This window comes from Serinus canaria, chromosome W, assembly GCF_022539315.1.
Source record: "Serinus canaria isolate serCan28SL12 chromosome W, serCan2020, whole genome shotgun sequence".
Lineage (NCBI taxonomy): Eukaryota > Metazoa > Chordata > Aves > Passeriformes > Fringillidae > Serinus > Serinus canaria.
The window spans coordinates 10,765,685-10,778,072 of NC_066342.1; the positions used below are offsets into that span (position 1 = coordinate 10,765,685).

Consider the following 12,388-nt stretch of genomic DNA (forward strand, 5'->3'; position numbering starts at 1 on the left):
ATCTTGATACTGAATAGTTTTTTTAGTAGATGTTTGAACACTGAAGTCACATGCTCCCTGCCCCCAACAAGCTGCCTATGAGTTTTCCATTCAGAAAACCCCTGTTGTCTCTTCAAGCCTTAAAGAGTTGAGGGAAGGCTAGAGAAGAGTTGATCTGTACCTCTTTACTGGTGTATCCATAGGCTAAGAGTGAAAAGTAAATATATAGAAGGAACCAAATACTTAGGTTGCCCAATCATACAGAAATAAATAATTTTGTGTGCCTAGAGTAAGCTGTTTAACTAGTCTAAGGATACGATATGATGCTAATTTTATAAGTATCCTATTCTATAGCATAAAAAATTGCTACAGATTTAAGAGCAGTTATATTGATCAAGCTATAGTCAGTATGAGCCTGAGAACATGCCTCAGCACAACTGAATTGAGCAAAATGTACTTTCATCATATGAAAGCAATTAACTTAGAAGTATAAGAAGTTTTTCCTATATGATTATAAAGCACAGCTCTAGCTGAATAACTGAATATTTTGTTACTATTTGTTATAGTGGGCCTCTTTCTTTGCATGCACATACCACTAGAAAAATTAAGGGAGTCAATTAAAGTCAAAAGTTTATCTTTTAAACTGAGATGATGTCTCATAGCTAACAAGACAAAATTGTTTAGGATTCAAAAATCCATCCATGCTCTGTAGTCAACATTTTTCAACATCTTTTTTCATATCACTTCTCCTTCTGACTTATTTGACATGACTTAGATGAATGGATAGGAACTTAGCTTAAGTTTTACAATGTTTAGTTCTCAGTGCTTTGATTTCTGCAAGGCTTCTCAATGACTTCTATGCCTCAGTCTTCAACAGCAAGTGCTCCAGCCACACGCCCCCAAGTTAAGGAAGGCAGTGGGAGAATGAAGACCCTAAGCCCACTGTAGAAAAATATCAGGTTCAAGACTATGTAAAGAACCTGAATGCGCACAAGTCCATGGGACCCAATAAGATTCATTCATGGGTCCTGAGGGAGCTGGCAGAGAAAGTTGCTAAGCCACTATCCATCATTTTTGAAAAATCCTGGCAGTCAGGTGAACTTCCCAAGGACTGGAAAAAAGGAAATATCATTCTCATTTTTAAAAAGGGGAAAGCAGAAGACCCAGGGTACTACAGCCCAGTCAGTCTCACCTCTGTGTCAGGCAAGATCATGGAGCAGACTCTCCTGGAAATTATGCTAAGGCACATGGAAAACAGAGGTGATTGTTAACAGCCAACATGGCATTATAAAAGGGAAATCATGCCTGACAAATTTGGTGACCTTCTGTGACAGGGCTACAGCATTGCTAGGTGGGGCAGAGCAACTGACATCATCTGCCTGGACTAGCACAAAGTGTTTGAAACTGTTCTGCATGACATCCTTGTCTCCAAATTGGAGAGACATGGATTTGATGGATGGCCTACTTGGTGGATAAAGAACTGGCTGGCCGGTCACATGTAGAGAGTTGGGGTCAACAGCTCATTGTCCACGTGGAAACCAGTGATGAGTGGTGTCCCTAAGGGGTGGGTACTGGGGCCAATACTGTTCAGCATCTTTGTTGACAACATGGACAGTGAGATTGAGGGCACCCCCAGCAAATTTGCTGACAACACCAAGCTGTGTGGTGCAGTTGACACAATGGAGGGAAAGGATGCCATCTAGAGGGACTTTGACACTCTTGAGAAGTGGGCCTGTGTGTCACCGACATGTTTTATGAAAAATCCTTTCCTTAGGATTTTTCCCTCCTGAGAAGCTGAGAGGCCTCAGGAACAAACTGTAAACAATTCTTATCTGCCGCTGTGGAATGCAACAGGGGGAATCTGTGATTGGTCTCATCTGGTTGTTTTTATTTAAGGGCCAATCACAGTTCACCTGTCCAGACGGTCTCGGGCAGAGACAAGCCTTTGTTATTCATTCCTTTTCTATTCTTAGCTTAGCCTTCTAATGAAATCCTTTCTTCTATTCTTTTAGTATAGTTTTAATATATTATCTATCATAAAATAATAAATGAAGCCTTCTGATACATGGAGTCAACTTTCTCGTCTCTTCCCTCATCCTGGGACCCTTGTGAACAATACCACACCTGTGTAAACCTCATCAAGTTCAACAAAACAAAGTGCAAAGTCCTACACCTGGGTCAAAGAAATCCCAGGCACACCTACAGGTTGGGCAGAGAAGTGATTGAGAGCAGCTCTGCAGAGAAGGACTTGGGGATGATAAGTAATGAAAAACTCACCATGAGCTGGCAGTCAGCGCTCACAGCCCAGAAAGCCAATGGAATCCTGGACTTCATCTAAAGGAGCGTGGCCAGCAGGGTGAGGGGGGTGATCCTCCCCCTCTGTTCTGCTCTTGTGACACCCTACCTGGAGTACTGCATTCAGGTCTGGTGTCCCCAACATAAGGACATGGATTTGTTGGAGCAAGTCCAGAGAAGGGAGACTAACTTGATAAGAGGTTTGGAGCACCTTCTCTATGAAGACAGGCTGAGAAAGTTTGGACTGTTCAGCCTGGAGAACTCACAGCACCTTCCAGTATCTGAAGGAGCCTACAGGGCAGGCAGAGAGGGACTCTTTGTTAAGAACTGTAGTCACAGGACAAGGAGTAATGGGTACAAACTGAAAGAGAGGAAACTTAGGTTAGATATTAGAAAGAAATTCTTTATTGTGTGGGTGGTCAGGCACTGGGACAGGTTGCCCAGGAGGTTGTGGATGCCCCATCCCTGGAAGTGTTCAAGGCCAGGTTGGATAAGGCCTTGAGCTATGGAGACAGAGTACAATGGAATTGATAAAGGAGCCTGATATCTTAGGCCTGCCTGATCAAGCAGAAACCATGGGAGAGACAGACACAGATAACTGCTCCCTGGTGTAGAAGTGACCAAGAGACATGTTGTGAAACTTTGTGATAAGATAATGATTACCAGGTAACAGATGTCATGAAGAATGTGTAACCAACGGGAAATTGTTACCAAAAATAGAACCCTATATAAGTGTCATACAAGTCAACCCTATATAAATACTTTGTATTCTCAATAAAAATCGGCTTCTGATCCTAGTTCAGATGTCCCCGTCTCTCCATCGCCGATAATTGGTAGCCCTGTGTGAGGAGCAAGAATCAGCTTATCTGGCTGCAGTCGGTGAGCCCCTCGGAACTGGAAGTGCTAGTGCGAGAACCAGGAGTGGGCCCAAAATAATCTCTCCACGAAGAAGGAGGTGAGCCAGGGGGAACATGGGACAAAGCATGTCTAAAGAGAGAGGCATTTTTGAACTAATGCTTGCTTTGCTTGTAAAACATGGCAAGTCCTTGCCAAAGCTGGACTTGAAGCTCATTCTAAAATGGGTGGCTGTTAAATGTTCTGACATTACCGCCCCCTCGATTTTTACAGCTGCTGTTTGGGATGATGTGGGAGTTAAGCTCTATGATTTAGCCACTACGGGACACAAGCTGGCAATGTGTATGCTCCCGTCCTGAAGAATGATTTTTGAGACATTGAAAAAGCAAGAGCAGTCTCAGGCTGTATCCGCTGCAGATACTGCTGGTCTCCTACCCCGCTCTGACTCTCCCTACCCACTTGAAACTGGCGGCCCTGATACTGAAGAGTGGCTGCAGCCATCAACCTCCCCTCTGCCCAGATAAAGGAGGGGAAGGCATCCTGTCTCACGGTTGTTAACAGCCTAGATCACTACCTGCGGCTCTAGCAGTGAAGAGGACAGGGACCCCATTGATCTGGGACCTTCAGATTATGAGACTGATCTATTCCCTCCTGACTCTCATGATAACTGGATGCAGTTAAAGAAAAAGGCTCTTAAGGAGGGGGATTTAGATAGCGCAGCGAAAATAGTCACACCGGTCAGGCTTTGCAGCACCAAGGGAAACAACCCACAGTGGGAACCCCTTGCTATTCGGAAATTAAGGGACTACGCCACACGGCTGCAGAACATGGGCTAGGGTCTCCCTATTTTGTTAATCTTTTACAGTCTACATTGTTAACTCATCCTATGACCCCCTCGTGATTTAAAGGGACTGGCAAAATTATTATTAACCCCAACTCACTATGCTATTTTTGATGCTCAGTGGAAAAAGGGGTTAGAAGCTTTGCTTGTAAGATTTGTAGGGCATACAAACCAGAATATCACAGCCCTCATGACTGACCACTTGGCCAGAGAAGGGGCGCATTCAGACCCTGTGGGCCAAGCCCGCATTCCTAGAGAAGCCCTTGAGGGCATTACTGAAGCTGCGCATATCACATTTTTAAAGGTTCCCGATGCTGCGACCCCCCCCAAAAGTATTTACTAATGTAAAGCAAGGACCGGCAGAATCTTATATGCAATTTCTTGACCGCTTAAAACAAGCTTGTGAAAGACAAATTGAGAATGACATTGCCAGGGAGGTGTTGCTTTTAAAATTAGCTGTTGAAAATGCTAATGAGGACTGTAAAAAACTGCTTAAGTCCTTGCCTAAGGAGGAACCTACCCTGCTGGAAATGACTGAGGCATGTAATTGCCTTGGCACACTTCAGCATACAGCAACAGTTACTTATGAGGCTGTGGGGGCTGGTATAGCTAATGCCTTTGCAGCTTTGAAGATTACGCCAGGGGACCCATGAACATGCCCTGGGTGCGGGAAATCTGGGCATTTGAAAAACGACTGTTTCCAAAAGGGGGAGGGCAGATCCAAAGCTCACAGTATTTGCCCTCAGTGCCATAAAGGAAGGCATTATGCTAATCAATGTCATTCCAAGTATGATTTTGAAGGGCATCCGATATTGGGAAATCGGAGCTGAAGCATGGGGCAGCACCACGTACAGACACAAATGCTCCACCTGATGCCTCAGAGCGGAACACAGCAAGCCTCAGCCCAGCCACCGCAACAATCAGCCTTTACCACCCCCCACACCAGGAAGTGCCGGACTGGACCTGGCAACTGCCATCACAGTAACGTTACTTGATTCATCTTTTCATTTGCTTCCCACAGGAGATTTTGGACCACCAGGGCAGTGTATGCATGTATTGCTTTTAGGTTAGTCATTCACCTCTTTGATGAGACTGTTTGTTCTCTCTGGGGTTATAGACTCTGACTATGAAATTATGATTATGGCCTGGACACCTTGACCACATTGCACCATTCCACAAGGAACTCAAATAGTTCAATTGATTTTACTTCCCCAAACCATGAGCATACCATTCACAGATGTAACGCGATAAGGGGGATTTGGGTCTACTGGAACACCCAAGTATGCTGGGTACAACCTATATTAGAACAATGCCCCACATGCCGATGTACCCTGACATTAAAAGGACACGAGATAACACTTGTAAGTCTCATAGACACAGAGGCTGACATTAAAGTTATCTCTCAAGCTAAATGGCCCTTACAATGGTCCCTTGCTGAAGTGCCTCAGGCACTTTCAGGCATTGGAGGGAGCAGCTGTAGGCATCAAAGCTGGCACTTGATATAGATCAAAGGCCCTGAGGGACACCTTGCCTCAGTCAAACCGTTTGTGTTACCAGTGCCGATGGTGCTATTGAGGTTCTCTACCAATGGAACTTTAGAATTCAATCAGATTTTTAATGGGGGCCATTGAAGTGTGCAACACTTTAAAACCAACCTGAAAAACAGAAAATCCAGTTTGGGTGCATCAATGGCCCCTACCATTGCAAAAACTGCGTGCATTAATGGAGTTGGTCCAACAACAACTCCAGAAAGGACATATTGTCCCTTCTACCAGTCCTTGGAATTCTTCTGTGTTTGTTATCAAAAAACAAACTGGCAAGTGGCGTTTACTCCACGATCTTAAAAAAATTAACGCAGCTATGGAGGACATGGGGGCATTACAGCCTGGTCTCCCACCTCCTACCATGATCCCCCAAAACTGGCACTTGACTGTTATTGATTTAAAAGACTGATTTTTTTGATACTCCTTTACATCCTGATGATGCTCCTAAATTTGCCTTTTCAGTTTTAACCACAAACATGCAGGTGCCCTTACAGTGATACCACTGGATTGTTTTACCAAAAGGCATGAAAAACTCCTGTAATATTTGCCAGTGATTTGTTGCTAAGGTCCTCGATCATGTTCATCAACAAATGCCTAATATTCTTTTTTATCATCATATGGATGATGTTCTTGTAGCAGCCGAAGAACAGGAAGTCATGGAGAAAACCTTAGCCCTTGTCACAGAAGCTGTAAATCAGGCAGGGCTTTGCATAGCTCCTGAAAAGGTACAAAAACACCTCCCATAGAGGTATTTGTGGTGGCACATTGGAGTCCATTCAATTTCCCCCCAAGCTCTGCAAATTCAGACAAACATTTGCACCTTACGTGATGTGCAAAAACTTTTGGGAGCAATCAACTGGGTGTGCTCCTTGTTAGGAATTTCAAATGCAGAGCTAAGTCCTTTGAATTGCTAAAATAAGACTCAGACCTTTTATCACCTAGGTAACTTTACAAGCTCAGCAGGCGCTGCAATGCGTATCTGATGCCTTAGTAAGCTGACAAGCTGCACACTGGGCACCTGAACTGCCTTTCTTTTTAATAATTTTGCATCCAGCAAAACAGCCCCACACTTTGATTTATCAATGAGACTCCAAGGCACCAGACCCTTTGCTTATCATTGAATGGATGTTTTTACCACACCAAATGACCAAAACCATCAGTACTCAACATGAAATGATGGCCTAACTAGTTGTTAAGGCCTGACAAAGACTCACTTCTCTTGCAGGAGTGGAATTTTCCACTATCTTCCTACCTCTTACCACCTTTTATTAGAATTGGATATTTCAGGAATCAGAGGCTGTTCAGATGGCCTTTGCCAAATTCAGCGGACAAATCTCAATACATCCTCCAAAACATAAGCTTTTAACACCTCTATTTCAATTGATGGAAAAACCAAAGAAGAGTGAGGTTCCACTTCAAGCCTTAACAGTATTCATAGGTGGTTCTGGTTGCACTGATAAATCAGAGGTAATATGGAGAGGCCCCTCTACTAGTGCCTGGAGAGCAGATGTATCCACAATTGAGTGGTCCCCCCAAATTGTTGAACTTGCTGCTGTTGTCAGAGCTTTTCAAAAATTTTCTGTTCCTTTCAATGTGGTTACAGATTCAGCTTATGTTGCAGGAATCATGATGAGAGCTGAAGCATCAGAGAGGCTAAAAATTCAAAACTTTTTAATTGGTTGCAGCTCCTTGTTTTTTCTTATAAAATAGAACATCTCCTTACTTTGTTATGCATATTCGATTGCATATAGACCTTCCCAGATTTTTGGCTGAAGGGAACAGACAAGCTGACCTTTGAACAATGCCTGTACTACAAACTGTTCTACCTAAAAAGATAGAACAGGCTAAATTGAGCCATTCTTTTTTTCACCAAGATGCTGCTGCTTTGCTTCGACACATTGGCATTACCAAAGCCCAAGCTTCAGCAATTATTGGTGTTTGTCCTGATTGCCAAAGGTGTTCTTTTTCTTCTGTTGCAGGAGGTGTTAATCCCAGAGGGTTTCAGAGCCTTCAAATCTGGCAGTCAGACTTTACCCATTTTTCTGAATTTGGTTGTTTAAAATACATTCATTCCTCTACTGATACCTTTTTTGGTGCTCTTTTTGCATCAGCCCATTCAAGGGAAACAGCTAAAGATGTCTGTAGACACTTCACTGCTGTTTTTGCAACTCTTGGTATACCATCTGAAGTAAGGACAGACAATGGACCAGCTTATACTTCCCATCGAGTTACTACCTTTTTTGCCTTATGGGGAATTATGCACAAAACAAGTACTTCTCATTCCCCAACAGGACAATCTATCATTGAATGGGCTTATGGCTCCCTCAAGCATCTCTTAAGTCAACAGAAGGGGGGAAACAGAGATGGCATCCTTGCCGAGAGACTACAGAAAGCCCTTTATGCTTTCAACTCTTTGCATTGTTCTTTGATGGACCCCAACCCACTGATTGTTCGACATTTTAATTGTAATTTACAATTGCAACAAAAGGAAAAACCCCCGGTTTTAGTGAAGGATCCAGAATCCAGTAAAATATTGGGGCCTTATCCTTTGGTCACCTGGGGTAGAGGTTTTGCTTGTGTCTCCACAGAGAATGGTACCAAGTGGATTCCAGCAAAGAATGTGAAGCCATTTACAGAACCTTTGCATCACCAGAAGATTCACCTTTAACACCAACATCGGAGGAGAATCCTTGTGAACAGGACCTCACCATCACATCAGCACCTGTTTGACCTATGCAAATGTGTTGAATATGGGATACTGTGGTACTGCACATCTCATAAAAGGCAAGGTGCTTGCTGTTAATATGATCCAATGAGAAGCAGCAGAAATAACACACAAATTCAACAATTAGTGTGTGCGTATAAGTTTGATCTACCTGAACAATTGGAAATTACTCCAAAGCAGTGGCTTATTCCTACTGAGAATAAGGATAAATGATGACCTCCTGAATACTATGGTATTTACTGGGAATTGTTTCTAGTGCTCAGACATGGCCTGTTAACCAACCTAAAACAGATGTTTGGGTAACCTTAGTGAATGTTACAGGACAAGATACGTTGTGTTTGGCCACTGCATCCCCTGATAATCCTTTTTCAACATGCCTTGCTGCTCTGCCCTTAGACAATTGGCCTTGCCTGAGTCAGGCAAATACAATGTTGCAAAACAGTAATCATGCTGACGCCTGGGATCAATGGACCCCTTATTTTCCTTGGTGTCCCTTGAGCCTTAAGAGTTTGAACTCCTGGGCTCAGTGAAAATGGATCTTTGTGTAAGGTTTAATTATTTTGGGAAAAATCAGTCTAAGCCTTAGGATGTTTCCCCTCATTAACCTGTCTGTAAAAATGCGAGCGCTTGGTGTAATTATATATCCAGGATTTTTTCTTGCTCAACCAATGCTCCATAATTTTTACCTCCTGGAGTATTTTTAATTTGTGGGGATTGGGCTTGGCCTGCCATCCCATAGCATATTAAAAGGAAGACCATGTAGCCTTGGGCGATTATCCCTTTTAACCCCAAACATGTCTGTGATTTTTTGTCATGGTATGATAGGTTGGATTCAAACCTATATAGGGGACCCTCAGCCAACCCTGTTCAAGTTTAGATGCAAGCACACCACTGGCCAGAGATCTGAGTGGAGAGAGATCTCAACCAATCAGCTGTTTCACATGGGACTTTCAAACCCCCTATATAAAGAGTCTTCCATAATAAACTGCTGCTGTTTGTCTCATGATCTTCAGAGAGTTCATGTCATTTGTCTGTCTCTGATCACAACCTCACGTAACACGTGGTGCTCCTGTGTGAGGACACAGCCATCTCTGTGTACAGTGCAGGGGAGACAAAAACAGCATAGGATCCGGAGAAGCTGGAAAAGCTGAAAAAAAACCCCCAAATGGCATAGGAGCCAGAGAAGCTGAAAAAGCTGAAAAATAGAAGAAAAACCCTACCAAAGAAATCGTGGCTTTGTCTCTGTGCAAGATCATCCAGTTATGAAGGTATGGAAACTTCTTCTTGCGGAATGGGATGTAGATTATGATGGAGAGGCATTGTTAGCTTTACTAACGTGGGCTAAGAACCACGGATTGGACACAACTAAAGAGGCTGCCCTTGATTTGAATACTTGGGCATGAACCGGCCAATTTATAATTCAAGCAGCTTCCAGAGGTGATGAAAGCCCAATAAAAGTTATAAAGCCCCAGAAACTTATTTTAGATTTGATAAGTGTTGCAGTAAAGTAGAAAAATTATAAGAAAAAAGCCTCAAAATATCAGGCCTGCTCTGTTAGCCTGTCATTTCTTCTAAGGGAAGCTAGCACTTTGCAAGTTCCCATATGAAAGCAATCCTGGTGTGAGCAGTTTGTTAGCATAACAATCTATTCCTGCGTGAAAAAACAACTAGCCACCTCTATGAACTGTTTTTACACCGTTAGATAGAAAAATGAAAATTATCTCTCACAAACAAGTTTTCCTGCATCTACACACCGGGGGTTTGAGTGACCAATCAATACAGGATAACAACTTGTTACTAACCAATAAAAGTAATTGGCAAGAAAGCTACTAACCAAGTGGAGTAACACACGAGGTCTGTAAAACTGTATAAAACTGAGCTACATGAATAAAGAAGGGGCTTTTTTCCACCATGAAGAAAATGGAGTCGGTGTGATTTATTCCCATAGATGAGATTGTTAAATACCGGGGCATATGGCAAGGACTGGGCACCAGAGGCATTAGCGGGGGAGTTGGGCACCCTTCGAAGCCCACAGAGGATGTGGCTGGATGAAATGGTCACCCTGTGGGGCTCTGCTGTCCTGTGTGGCTGCGCCACCCTGAATGTGTCCCCTGAACCGGCACTGTTCCCTGTCAAGATGCTTTCCACAACCCCCACACGTGGCAGTGCCCTGGTGCATGGACAAACTGCATCAGGCAACAACGAGCCAGATTATGTGATCGCCCCACGTGGCAGGGCCTCAGCGTGTTTCCACTGTGCAACAGGGGGCGGCAGAGCTCCGAGCGGCAGCAATTCTGCAGTGGCTGGTGGGGCCCCAGCAGCAGGCAGAACCACAGCAAGCAGAGAAGGTCCGCCCGCACCAAGATGCTGCGCAGTGCCAGAACACCCTGTGCTTCGTGCCACGGGGATGCAGTGTGGTGCCAGAATGCCCTGTGCCCACGCTGTGGGGGTGCTGTGCAGTGCCAGAGCGCCCAGTGTCCATGCTGTGGGACTGATGTGCTGGGTCAGACCACACCACCATCTTGGCTGAGCATCCTGTGACCATGACGCAGGTCCATGCAGCTCCCGGGATCGCCCCCTCACCACCAGAGCTGCCCACACCCATCGTCACCATGGAAACACCTGGACCGCCCCTGCTTGGAGCTGGTTGGCTCAGCCCACAAACTGCGCCCACAGTCCCAGCTCTGCTAGCCATGCCTGCGTGCCGCTGCAACGCGGGGATGGGGCCCGAGATGATGTCACTCGAAATGCCTGGATAGTGTCACTACATCACACCCGGAAATGCACCGAAACCAGGAAGTCCCAGCACTATGATGCTGAGTCCCGCTCCCAGCCCCGCACCTGTCACTGCCATAGCACCATCACACCTACAGCCAAGGTTTTAACAACCCGAAGAAGCCCTTACAACCCTGCCAACAACAGCTCCAGCCTCTTTGATGTTCCGAGCAGAAACCATCCCCACTCGCAACCTGGTAATCTTCTGGATGGAGGTAAAACAAAAAGCGATAGAATGTGGGGATACAGAGGGGGCTGAACTAATTTCTGTACCCATGTATTCACCATCATCAGAGGACTAGCAGTGAGGGGGGGAACAATTGCAGCATTCCCAGTTGTATGAGATAATGGGACAACACCTGACAAATACGTGCCCTTTAATTGGCAAATCCGTTCAGAGCTATGCCAACTGGCTGCTAAACACAGGTTAGGGTCACCTGCTGTTGCAAATAGGCTTTGATTTATAACTGCTAGTGAATTAACCCCCTATGATATGAAGCAAATTGCAAAATTACTCTGCACTCCAGTGCAATATATGATGTTTGAATCAGCCTGGAAGTCTTATGCAGAAGACCAGGGACTGCAAAATTCAAGAGCTTCGCAGCAGGACCCATGTTTTGGGGCAGGGATTTCTCAACTTATGGGACTGCCCCCCATGGAAGACCCACAAACCCAAGCTCGCCTGGACCCCTAAATCCTAGCCCAAGCAAAGGACTTAGCAATGTGAACTCTAACAAAAAGTACAAATATGTCTATGTCTACCCAAAGTTATTCAGGTATAAGATAAAACCCCAACAAACTATATATGCAGTTCATAGAACAATTGCAAGATGCTATCGAAAAACAGATAGCAAACAGGAAAGCAAGGAGCCAATTAATACTACAATTAGCACAAGATAATGCAAATGAAGACTGTAGAAAGATAACAGATGCATTACCTAAAGAGAATCCATTCCTAGAGGATATGATAAATGCATGTCCTAAGGTTGTGACTGGATCTCACAACATGGATATGTTAGCTAATACTATTACAGCTGCTGTTAAACAAACTCCCCATTGCTAGAGATGTGGACAACAAGGCCATGTGAAGGTAAACTGTCCACACCAGTCCATACCACAGGGGACATTCCAAAGACAGCCCCAAATGTACTGGACTCAGGTAGTAAGTGATCAAAGACCTTATATGGTCTGTCCTGCCCTACGTCCTGCTTGAGCCCACAAGCAGCATCCTCCTGACAGCCTGTGTAAGAGACGGTCCGAAGTTTCCCTCTTTTGCCCCACAACTGTCACAAGGACAGAGACTAAGATCCTGAAGACCCTGACCGGAGTTCTGGCCTGGTTGAGGTGGATGCTTGCCAAGCGATTGTTTGCAGG

At 44.6% G+C, this 12,388-nt stretch overlaps 1 protein-coding gene across 1 annotated transcript in view; it reads right to left on the reverse strand.

The window, feature by feature from the left end:
• LOC103824837 (5'-AMP-activated protein kinase catalytic subunit alpha-1) overlaps positions 1-12,388 on the reverse strand; it is a 58,502-nt gene that overhangs the window by 10,346 nt on the left and 35,768 nt on the right.